This window comes from Anolis carolinensis, chromosome 3, assembly GCF_035594765.1.
Source record: "Anolis carolinensis isolate JA03-04 chromosome 3, rAnoCar3.1.pri, whole genome shotgun sequence".
NCBI classification, from domain to species: Eukaryota; Metazoa; Chordata; class Lepidosauria; order Squamata; family Dactyloidae; genus Anolis; species Anolis carolinensis.
The window spans coordinates 270,384,252-270,396,819 of record NC_085843.1 but is presented as its reverse complement, the minus strand read 5'-3'; positions in this window follow the sequence as shown (position 1 = coordinate 270,396,819).

The following is a 12,568-nucleotide window of genomic DNA, read 5'->3' as shown; positions in this document are numbered from 1 at the left end:
TTTAGGGAATTTACCAGTCTTTTGGACCCACACAGTCCCACCAAGCCTATGGCATGTTTACCCAAAAAAACATTCCACCAAAAATAACTCAGAGGCAATCAAATCCCCCCTCAAAAAACCTCCTGATTATAATGGTGTTGAAGGGGGCTTAAATGCCTAAAGTTGCAGGAGAAAGCCAATTGAAAAACATCCCACAAAGCGAAGGGCAGTAATATATCATGCTTGGGTGCCCAATATGGCAACTGTGCTGGGCTTTCTAGGAGCTCAGGAGAAGCCAACAGGGCAACGGTGCTTCATGGACTAAGAGGCACCTACCTTTATTACCCCCCCCCCCAAAATTGGCCTGTGATCAATCAAAGAGCAGGGAGAAGAAAGCTGCCCTTCCACCTCTCTGACCAGTCTGCAGCAAACAGGCATGGAATGGGGCATGGAAGCTGGACTGCCATAAAATCTTTCCCCCTGCTCAGTGTGATAGCATTGTTTTGTCCATTATGTATGTGTAAATCAAGTTGGCTTATATTTCTAAAATAAAGAAATGCATGGTCTTGATTTATTTCTGAAATAAACCAGGGTCATGCAAATAAGGTCTGCACGCAGTTTTCCACTCAGGCATTGATGAGACCTGCTGAGCTTCAGCCAAGTTATTATATCATATACCTGTAGATTATTTACATACTGACGTCAAACTGTTTGCCATCGAGTTCAGACAGAGCAAGCTTTGGCTATCACAGCTTGTTTCTCCCTTCAGTTACCTGTGGCTTCCTTGCCACCCACTCCCAGAATACATCCTGTCCTGAAGCCCAGCTCTTAAATCAAAATGCATGCAAGATGCACAAGCTCACCAGCATGATAGCAGCTTGATTTACGCAACTGTGACTCAAAGAAATTGTGTAATGGAATCAAAAAATGATCAAATGTTTTTTGCATAATCTACCTTGAAAGAGTGCAGACTCCTGAGAGAGAGCTACAAAGTGTTATTGCACTATGGAGGCAGGAGTAATTGTGCCAATCTTTTTTCTCTCTCTCCAATGGAACTTTATGACACCATGACAAGCAGCCTTTCTTGATGAATGCAGGCAAGGTAAACAAGAAAGATAACTCCGCATGCATCATTAAGGTTACAACCTAAATGTTTCATAAGTAAACTCTCTAATGTCAGAGCTCTTGTGTCTCATGGCATCTCCTGCATTATGCAGTTTTATCATGCTTTCCCCCACACCCAGGTTTCTTTTAGATATAGATACCTTTGTTGTGTAGAAATGATCTATTCTGTTGTCTACTCCAATTTCCTGTTGTAGCCTGGAGTGTCAATGCTTTCTTAAGTGCACATAGCTATGCTTTTGGCTGTCATCATCCGAAGGTAGTTTGATGACCAACCATGGAATAATGAGACCAGATGCAGAAAGTTGGGTAAACAAGGGCCACTTTAGTTTATCTATCTCCTGTTTACATTGGTTGTACCTAAAAGGCACAAAAGGAGCAAGCAAATTGAAGTGAGTTCAGCCGAACCCATGTGTTTACCCTAGACCACTTCCTCAGGCTTTTCTTCACAAAACATCTGAGACCCCAGGGCCATCCAACAGTTTGATTGCTCCCCAGTTGGCTACTTACAAGAAGATGAACCCAGAGTAATCTTATTCAAGCCCCAGGACCTTATAAATGAATGTACAGTTCCTCAGGTCAACCTCAAGAGTAGATCCCTTCCGTAGGCTATTCCAGAACCTTAATCTTCACCAAATCGGTCCATCCACTGGGACAATTGAAAGAGGACTATGGTCCCACCTTCTTCTTGTTTCACATTTTGGTGCCCTACGCCACACACAAAACCTCCTGTTCTCTGACAATGGAGATCATAAAAAGGTACCTACCCTGGCAGTACCTTTTGCCATGCTGATCCTGGTCTGTATTGTCCATCCAGGTCAATTCATGATTCTAGAATTGTCATGTCAGGACTAACTCGGGTCTTGAGATTTCAGAGCCAAAACCTGAGACCCAGGGATCACCCCTTCTGATGCTACTAGAAGCAGGTCCTGTTGATGTGAAGGTACTTTTTCAAGAGGTGGTCTCTGGTAGTGTCATTAATCATTATGCATTTAACCTCAACTTCTCTTCCAGAGAGCACACCATTCAAATAAAAAACACCAAGTCTAACCAATGACTAAAACATTCACATACTTTAGCTATAGTGCTCTTCTCCTGAGACTCCCCTCTCGTATGCTACAAATGGAAAAAGAGGGGTCCAGCCCAAGACCTGGGAACTTAATCAACTGCCATTTATACTTGTCTCAAAAAGTTAGCATGCTTTTGTGCCATGCTGCACACCTTACTGTAGTATTATTGCCCTGAGTAAACATTTTAAGTACTTTTATAAGAAATATATGTTCTATTATTTAAAAATATCAACATATCAGAAGGAACTACTCAAATGTATTTAAACAGCAAACAGACGAATGGAGATGGGACTACGGTATGTGTGGAGACAACTGACTGAGTTTACCATGTATGCATAACCAAAAAATTATTAAAAATGCTGCTGTAAATAAATGTAAGTGCATTGCCAAAAAAAGGACAACAGCAACAGAGGGAAGCAATTTAAAATAACTACCATTTATATATCAACTAAATAAATGGCAGTAAAGACTGTGAGTATTGTATATGCCTGCTCTATCTGCTGTTTGAATACTCGGTTATTAATTAATAGGCAACATCAAGATTTCTGTTCACATTAACAGTTCTTTTTCTTTAAACAAAGCTTAGACCAGGCAGATTTTCAAATGGAAAGCTTCCTATCGAAGCTTGTCCTGTCTAAAGTAGGCTACATGTCCATTTTGATGTTCTGTGCCTTCAAGGCATTTCTGACTCTAGTGGGTTTTTCTTAATAATAATAATAATAATAATAATAATAATTTTATTTTTGTACCCCGCCACCATCTCCCCAGAGGGACTCGGGGCGGCTTACAGATATAAAACCAACATACAATAATATCGAATACAAAAACACACAAATAAATTTAAAAATAAATTTTCTTGGCAAGATTTGGTCAGGGGATGTTTGCCATTGCTGTCCCCTGAGGGTGAGAATATGTTAACTTGCCCAAAGTCACCCAGAGAATTTCAAATTCTGATCTCCCAGAGTCCTACGCCAGAAGTCAAACCGCTACAACACACTGGCTTTCCGTGGCCATTTAGGGAACACTAAATGCTAACCACTATAGTAAATCTCTGCCAAACCACACACCTGCTCATTATTTCTATTCACATAGTGTGAAGCTGTCTTGGTGCTTGATGACCAGTTTTTGTAATAATAGTCAGGCATCAAAAGAAGTGGGTGGAGGGGTGGATATTTACTGAAATTGTCACAAATAGCTAATAGCAATAGGCTGTTCACTAAATGTATTTGGCATGTGAATTGTGTTGGCCCACTCTACCTGTATCATCACAAAGCACTCTGCTATAAAGACTAGAATAACTGTTTTGAAAGAACCTTGAACTACTTTGCATACCCCAAAATTAAGAATCCTTTCAAAACAGAAGTCAGGTCTTCCGAAAGAAACTTGATTTTGCTGACAGAACTATGTTTTTATCAGAACAATGACATTAAACAAACAAGAAAAAAGTCCTACAGAAAATAGGCCTGGCCGTCTTGAGTGGTTAAAAAAAAAAAAACATGTGGCAAGATTAAATTATAGAAAGGCATGGGGTGGGAAGGTGAGAACCTACTGAGAAGTTAAATGATTTGCTTAGGGGCGACAGCACGAGTCAAAGAAAAAAAAGGAATCCTAGAGGATAAAATATCACCAGGCAGTAATTACAATCAAAGGAGGAATGCTGAAATACACTAACCTACACTTGCTGATTTTAAGAATAACATCTGGCACTCTTCTCTAAGACATGGTCTTCTGCATTCTTTTAACTTTAAACTAACTAAGAAAGATGGGTTAGACTCCTCCAGAGTTCCAGTTTTAAACAATTATTGTCACAAAGACCAGCTTTAATACTGAGCTCTTTCTTGTAACAATCCATCATGCAGTGTGACACCCAAACTGGGACACCTTTGTCAGCCAATGAGAGATAATAATAGAATGCATTACCCTGACCTTTTCCGTTTTGCCTGGCAATGCAGTTGGAAATACTTTTTTCTCCTCCCTTCTTAACTACCCCATTAACCTGGGCGGGAAAGGGGGAGGAATGGACAATTAGCCCGCAGCATATTAAAAAGGTTAACACTGAATGGCACATTCCCAGCCAGCCTCAGTCATGGTGTGGTATTAAAAATCTGGTGTGGTGGTCTACTATCCAAAATCTAACAATGCCTGGTTTTAGACTGGAGAGACTTGGGTGTTTTCTCATGGAATACTGAGGGAGCCATGCATCCTATTTTACAAAGGACAATCCTTTTTGTTGATAAGGGTTCTCATAGGACAATCATTTTTAAAGGAAGTATCCTTTAGAGGGTTGCTCAGTACAACTCTACTTTAGAGATAATGGTAGACGCAGGAAGAACAGGATCCATACAGCTGTCCAACAACTTAAAGTCTGCATATCTTCCCCAATTTGATGAGATTTGTTGAAACTGTATTTCAATTACAGTAGTTATATCTCTATCTATCTATCTATCTATCTATCTATAATTAGGATGTGCTTATTCCACATAATTCCAATTGGTCCTCGCTTTGTAGAATACTATCTTGGTGGAAATTAGAGTATCCCCATCTTAGGCATGGCATTTCGGTAGCAGCCTCAGCATGTCCTTGAATAAAGCCAATACAGAAGAGTTTGCCATAGTACAACTTGGAGGATATGAACATATCTTACACATAATGAACAGCCAGAACAAACAATTCTATATTCAGCACTGAAAGGTGAAAATGTAACCCAGCTATGAGAGGGGGGAATGAGAATATCTGAATAAACAGCCTTTAATTACCGGTTGCCTGCTCTCGCTCTCTTTGTTGTGATCTACCTGAGCAAGAACCACAATAATATGTATAGGCAACATAAATGGGAGCAGAAGAAAAACTATCCAGCACCCATACCTTCCATCCATCATACTTAAGCTCAATGGTATTGTCCAGACCAACTTTTAATGGAATGCATTGATGCAAACAAAAACAGTGTTTTATATTGCTATGTTTTTCAGTCTTGAAATAGTTGGTGCAATTCAGGTGAGCTTTCCTCAATCTGGTATGCTCCAGATACATTTGGATCACAACTCCCATCATGCCTAAACAACATGGTCAAGCTGGCTGAGGATGGTAACCATTGCAGTGCAACTTATATGGAGTGTTTGACATTGTGGAAGGCCGGTTTAGTTATTTATTTCATGTCAAAAGCATTGCATAATAAATATGTTTAAAAGCAATGAAATAAAGCAATCAGAAACAGTTAATTAGTTTTAGACCAAAAGTGGGCAACAGCAATCGCATTGTCCGTAGCTTTAAACAACTCCTCCGTGCATGAGGCAGGGCATTGTGGGCAAGCATACATATGAGTTGTTTGTTCTGCTCCATAGTCACAGAAGGTCGAGGATTCCTCCAGGTAGTGCCATCTTGCCAGGTTGTCTTTTGATCTGCCCACTCCGCTCCTCAGTCTATTTGGGGACTTCCAGGTTGCCCATTCTTGGTTTGCCCCTGGAGGCAGACCCTCATGGGGGGCCATCCAGTTGGAATTGCCTGGTTTAGCTGCCCAGAGGGAAACATTTACTGTTACTGAGGGAACATCAAGAGGACTGGTGGTTCTCATGAAGCCCTTCCTTGACCTGAGTGTACTGGGAGGAAGCTGATAGTCATGCAGTGGGTGGTTTAGTGGAGCAACCTCTGTCTCCAACTTGTTGCTCAGACTTTGCTCTCTGAGTTATAAGATCTAAAACTTGTTATAACAGTTTGTTATAACAAGCTGGTCTGTTCCTCTCTGCTGATGCCATGGTATTGGTTTTCTCTTTTATTCGTCACTGTGATAACTAGTTTTTATTGATTTATTTATTGGCACACTTCCTCCGTTAGTCTCAATACTAACAGCTCTGGACTGTGATTGCTACTTTACTTTGGCCAAACTCAACAGGGAGCCAAGAACTGACAATGACTAAAAATCATTAGCAACCTGATGCAGATTCAGTCTCTTGACCGAGAAGACAGGTCCTGAATTTCAATACTCAACTAATTCTCTTGGGATATGCTTCCTAATTCAATTAGCTCTTCCACTGTATACTCAGTTCAAGAGGATTCACTTTCTAAGATCCTAGTCAATGGTTTACAGCCTCACGAATATACTATCAAACAATCAGATTCTTACTGGATTTCTCCAGACAAGCTGTTTGGTCCCATTAAAACCTTTGTTCCTCTAAGCTGCCTAAATATGTCATTTGTATTTATTAGTGTAAGATAAATAAGAGCATACAACATTTCTGAAGTAAAATGTCCACCCACACTTCTGTGATTTCACACATTACAATCTTCATGCTTTTGGTTTTGATTTTAATCATGGAATGGTTTTCAAGATCTAATAATGTGTTTAATGCATCATTGATCAAAAGAGCTGCTATTCATTGGCATACTGCCTTTGAATTTAAGAGTTGCACACAGACATCATGACTAATATCCCAAATTCTTTGAAGATTTGTAATGTCAACTGGTACAGATAGTCCTTCCACTAATGTAGATGGCTATTCTGCACCGTCACTTTGCTCACAGCTACTGTGGACAATTTATCATAGTCAAACTTCTAGTGACAACCCATTATGTACTTAGCTAAAGCAGACCTGAGATTATGACAGAAAGTCCACCTCTAGGGCTATACTTGGATGGTTTTTCCAGATTGGGGGGACTTGTCAGATCTTGAACTCCACTGGCATAGCTGTTGAAATTTCAGGATCATACCAAGGCAAAATATATTTTGGAATATCATAATAGTCTTGGATAAACTTTTCCTTCATGGGCCATCTCATTTTTACTCTTGTATACTTGTATACTACCATATCTTGTGAGCTCAATGAAATGAAAATTATGCACGTATTATATCCACTACTGCTTTAATGTTGACCTATGTGGATAGTTTTCTTTGACCTTGTGGCCATTCAATGAATTTGATTGAAAGCATTTTTGAAGAGCAGAAATCTACCTTTTAAAGAAGTCAGAGGAACAGCCCTTTACATATCACCACGTATTGTAGTTCACTTTTGTTTTGATGTTTCTTGGGAGGGTTAGTATGTTTGTCAGTCCTTGTGGCTTGCAGAGTAATCTGGGGAAGACAACTGGCTTTTTGACTCGCCAGCAACATCTTCCCTCTTCTGCCAAGTTGATTCTCTTTCTCTGATGTCTTCAAGAAAATGCAGGGCAGATATCTGTTGGCAATGCTCTACCTCTGAGGAAACATAGAGCACGGAGAAAGGAATTGGACTATATGGCCTACAAGGGTTTCTCCAAATCCAGTGGACTGTGTTAAGCCATCTCTATGTTAACAATGCTACATGCTAAACTATGTTCCTGAATCAGGCTGTGGAAAGAAACTTAATGTTGCCAAGCAACAAGATAGCTCACCACAAATGAAACAATTAGGGAATAGATTGGCTCAGGAAAACTTTTTACATAATTTGGAACATTTCATTTATATTTTCTTCCAACATGGAACCTAAGGTACCTTACAACAAGACTCAAACAAATTAGTTTTTGAAGTAATTAATTCCTTTTACTCAATAGCAGGGGTGAGAATTATGTGGCCTACCAGATGTTGCTTGTCATAGCTCACCCTCTGGAATACAAAGCATTAGATGCAGAGGAGTCTGTGATGTCTCATGGGCCTTGTAGTCCCGTTCCTAGCACTATTGTGGCAGACGAAGAGGAAAACATGGGTTTTTCACCGGTTCAGCCAGAATCGGAGCCTCTGCACCTGGAGGATGTTTGCCCTCAAGAAGTCAGCCAAACAAGCCTTGGACAGAATTCTCCCCCGTTTTCTCGAAAGGACAATTATAATAGAGATAGAGGAGCGAGGGAAGCGAATCGCCGGAGCCTCAGAATCGCAGCCAAACAATTAGCTGATTAGGTCTGCTTCCCTTGGGAAATTCTAAGGAGTCATGCATCTGGACAGAGTTGGGTTTCACTTCTAGTTCTCCAGGGAAAGTGTTCTTCTGGCGGGAAACGAGACCCTATTTAGGTGTTTTGCCGCGAAGGAAACCTTGCGGAGTCAACTCGTCAGCTTGAGGAGTGAGATCGTGTGTGGACTTCGTGATCCCCAGTTCCTTGTTTCCCGGACCAAGTTCCAAGCCTGCCTTGTTCCCCGTTTGACCGCGGACCTCGCCACGGACCTTATTCTTGCTTCTTGTTCACCTCGTATCAAGTCTTGTCTAGCCAAGTATCAAGTTTGTTTTCCAGCCTTGTTGTCAAGCTTCAATGGACTAAAAGACCTTGTCATCTCCCCACACTATTGCTTGGCAAAGTGTGTGTTTCGGTTATTGGATTATAACTTTGGACTCTAATATCACATATTGGACATTGTTTTCCTGGACTATATTTGACCTTTCCTGGAAGGTCTACTTCTGAACTATATTCTTCACTTGTTTTTATTGACTTTATATATTCCTATAATAAAGATATTAGATAGAATCCGGCCTCTGCGCATGGTTATTGGTGTTCTGTAGCCTGGGTCTTGACAGTTTGACTCCGCCACCCTAAGCACCAATTAACCTAGGCCAGGATGTCTACAGGAACCGGGGCGGAAGCCCAACCACTCAGCTACACCATTTCCAAGGAAGAATTCGACAGAATCCGTGATACACTCCGTACGCAGGAGGGAGAAATCCGGGGCTTGAAAGAACGCGGTGTCCAGCTCCCTGCCCTAGCGCTTCCAACCAAGTTTTCTGGAGAAGCATCCAAGGTTCATGTTTTCCGTCGCCAGTGCCAGGCGTACATAGAAGCCCGCCAAGCCGAGTTCCCCCAAGAAGAAGTCAAGGTGGCGTGGATTTACAGCCTCTTAGAAGGGCCTGCGGCCAATTGGGCGACGGCGCTATTTGATGCGGGTTCCATGCACCTAAGTTCCGCGCAAAACTTCCTGAATCACCTTAAGGCGACATGGGGGATCGAGGACAACGAGGAGGCGGCCGGCCATAAACTCCGGCGTCTTTTCCAAGGGGACAGGCCGTTGTCCCAGTACATAGCCGAGTTCCGGGTGCTGGCTCAGAACACCGGCTGGAACGATATAGCCCTCAGAGGACAGTTTCGTGAGGGTCTCAACATCGAGATGCAGGAAGAAATCTCCAAGGTAGATACTCCAAATTCTCTTGAGAGACTTATCAATCATTGTTTACGAGCCGAAGTCCTGCTTGCCAACAAAAAACAGTGGCTCCGAGGCAAGAGTGGAAGAGCCGGAGTGAAACCTCCCGCTTCCGCCAGTATTCAGCCACGTCCAGTGTGGAGATCCCCACCACCAGCCCCAAACCCCAGGGGAAGCGAGGAGCCGATGCAGTTGGGCAATGTGCGCCCCAGACTAGATGTTGCCGAAAAGGCCTGCCGCCAACGTTCAAACCTCTGTTGGTACTGCGGGAATGGGGGGCACTTCGCCAAAGGATGCCCAGCCAAGGGAAAGCCCACCACCCGCCTGGCGGCGGCGTCCTCCGCAGAGGCGGAAGCGGCCGCGGCGACTGGAATCAAGCCGGCGGGGGAAGCCAGCGACCGGGCGTAGAGAGGCTCGACAACCCGGTCAAAAACCCCGCTCAAGAGCCGCAAACCGGGGTCCTATTTCTCCTGGTGATTACGCTGTGGTCGGTGAAAAAGGGACCCGTCATGATCCACGCCATGATAGACTCAGGGGCAACAAACAATTTCATCGATAGAGAGTATGCCGACTCTCTGGGATTACAATATCACGATTTCAAGAATGCCCGGGTGGTGCAGGCCATAGATGGTCGTCCCCTAAAGACGGGTCCAGTAAGCCAATGGACTGAACCCACCAGGATGTGGATAAGGGAACACATGGAAGAAATTTCCTTCTTCGTTACCGAGGTTCCCCACTTCCCTGTGATTTTGGGGATTCCATGGCTGACGCTTCACGACCCAAACATCTCCTGGTCCAACAGAGAACTACAGTTTGCCTCAAGATATTGGCAAAACCATTGTCTAGTAGCCAAGGTCTGCCATGCCACAGACGCTGAGCCCATCATCACCTTGCCCAAGAAATATTCGGACTTTTGGGACGTTTTCAATGAAAAGGAAGCCGAGAAACTACCCCCACATAGACCCTACGACTGTGCCATTGATTTGGTGGAGGGGGCCCCGATTCCGCGATGACACCTCTACTCCCTGACTGAACCAGAGCAAGAAGCTCTCAGGGAGTTTATAGAGTCAAACCTGCGCAAGGGATTCATCAGACCCTCTCAATCCCCAGCTGCTTCCCCAGTGATGTTTGTGAAAAAGAAGTCAGGGGACCTACGCTTGGTTGTGGACTATAGAGCATTGAACAATATCACGAAGCGGAACCGCTACCCCCTGCCTTTGATCTCGGACCTATTAGACCGGTTACGAGGGGACAAGGTTTACACCAAGCTGGATCTCCGGGGGGCTTACAATCTAGTTCGCATAAGAGAAGGGGACGAATGGAAAACGGCCTTCCAGACCAAATTCGGATTATTCGAGTCCCTAGTCATGAATTACGGTTTATCCGGAGCTCCTGCAACATTCCAGCATTTTGTCAACGATATCTTCCAGGATTATCTAGATCGGTTCTTGATCATATACTTGGACGATTTTTTGGTGTTTTCTAGATCACAATCAGAGCACGAGAAACACGTCAGAATGGTGCTACAACGATTGCGGGATCATGGACTATATGCCAAGTTAGAAAAATGCGCCTTTGATCTGCAAGAAGTAGACTTCCTGGGGTACCGCGTCTCGCCACTAGGGCTCTCCATGGACCCGGCAAAGGTTTCAGCAGTATTGGAATGGCGGGCGCCAACCAACAAGAAGGAAGTGCAGCGCTTCTTGGGGTTCACAAACTACTACCGCAAATTCATCCCAGACTTCGCTCGCTGGTCTGACCCAATCACCAGCTGCATCCGTGGGAAACAGCCTTTCCGCTGGACGGAGCAAGCAGAGAAAGGGTTCCAGCAGCTAAAGAAGTTATTCACGACCCAGCCAATTCTTCAGCACCCTGATCCTACAACCCCTTTTGTTGTACAGGCTGACGCCTCTGATGTGGCAATTGGGGCTATACTCATGCAACCAGTGGGAGAGCATCTTCATCCTTGTGCCTATTACTCCCGTCAACTAACAGCCCCAGAGAGAAATTACACTATTTGAGAGAAAGAACTTTTGGCCATAAAGGCAGCTTTTGAAAATTGGAGACATTGGTTGGAAGGGGCCAAATTTCCCATTGAGGTTCATACTGACCATCGTAATTTGGAACATCTAAGAACTGCACGAAAGCTAAATCAAAGGCAGCAGCGCTGGGCTTTGTTTTTTGAACGTTTTGACTTCCAGATCCATTATGTGACCCCGGCTCAGACCAAGCAAGCAGATGCTCTATCACGGAAACCGGAGTATGCTGCAGGGCGCAGAGAGACCACAGAGTCCCGATTGCTGCAGCCCGAAAACTTTGCCACGCTCACGGTGGGAAACACCAAATCCACTCCAACTGAACCAACTCCCTCTAACCCAGAATCCCTTTGCTCTCAAGAAATTAGAGCCAGTCAACAGACAGATGCCTGGGCTCAAGAACAGATTCGCCAAGGACTACGTTTCCCATTCTCACTTAAAGATGGCCTGCTATGCTACAGGAACCATGTTTACATCCCTCCAGGCCCCGGCAGAGAAAGGGCATTTCGTCTGTGTCATGACAGCAAGCCAGCAGGGCATTTCGGACTATTTAAAACCATGCACTTGATCCTGCGAGACTTCTGGTGGCCCAAGATCCGCAAGGATGTGGAGAAATATGTCAATACCTGTCCTGTATGTCAGCGCTCCAAGACACGAAGGGAGAAGCCCTCAGGGCTACTTCATCCCCTTCCCACTCCTTCTCGTCCATGGGAGATAATTTCCGCGGATTTTATCACTGACTTACCACCTTCCCTTGGATTCACCACGATTCTAGTAGTGGTGGACCTTTTTACCAAATTGGCCCATTTCATTCCCTGTGATGGCCTTCCCACGGCCAAAGAGACTGCAGATTTATTCCTTCAACATATCTTCCGCCTACATGGGTTGCCCAAGAGTTTGGTCGCTGACCGTGGATCTCAATTCACCTCTTGGTTCTGGAAGGCACTGCAACAACTATTGGGCATAGACTCTCGTTCATCTTCAGCTCACCATCCCCAAACGGATGGGCAAACGGAGCGCACCAATGCCACTTTGGAACAATACCTTCGCTGTTATGTAAATTATCAACAGGACAATTGGGCTTCCCTATTACCTCTGTCAGAGTTTGCCTACAACAACGGTGTCCAGGCTTCAACTAAGGAAACCCCGTTCTTTGCAAACTACGGTTTCCATCCACGTTTCTTTCCTTCTGTCATTGAAACCTCAGAAGTCCCCGCAGCAGAGGACTGGCTGCAAGAACTCACAGCGGTGCAACAACTCTTGCACCA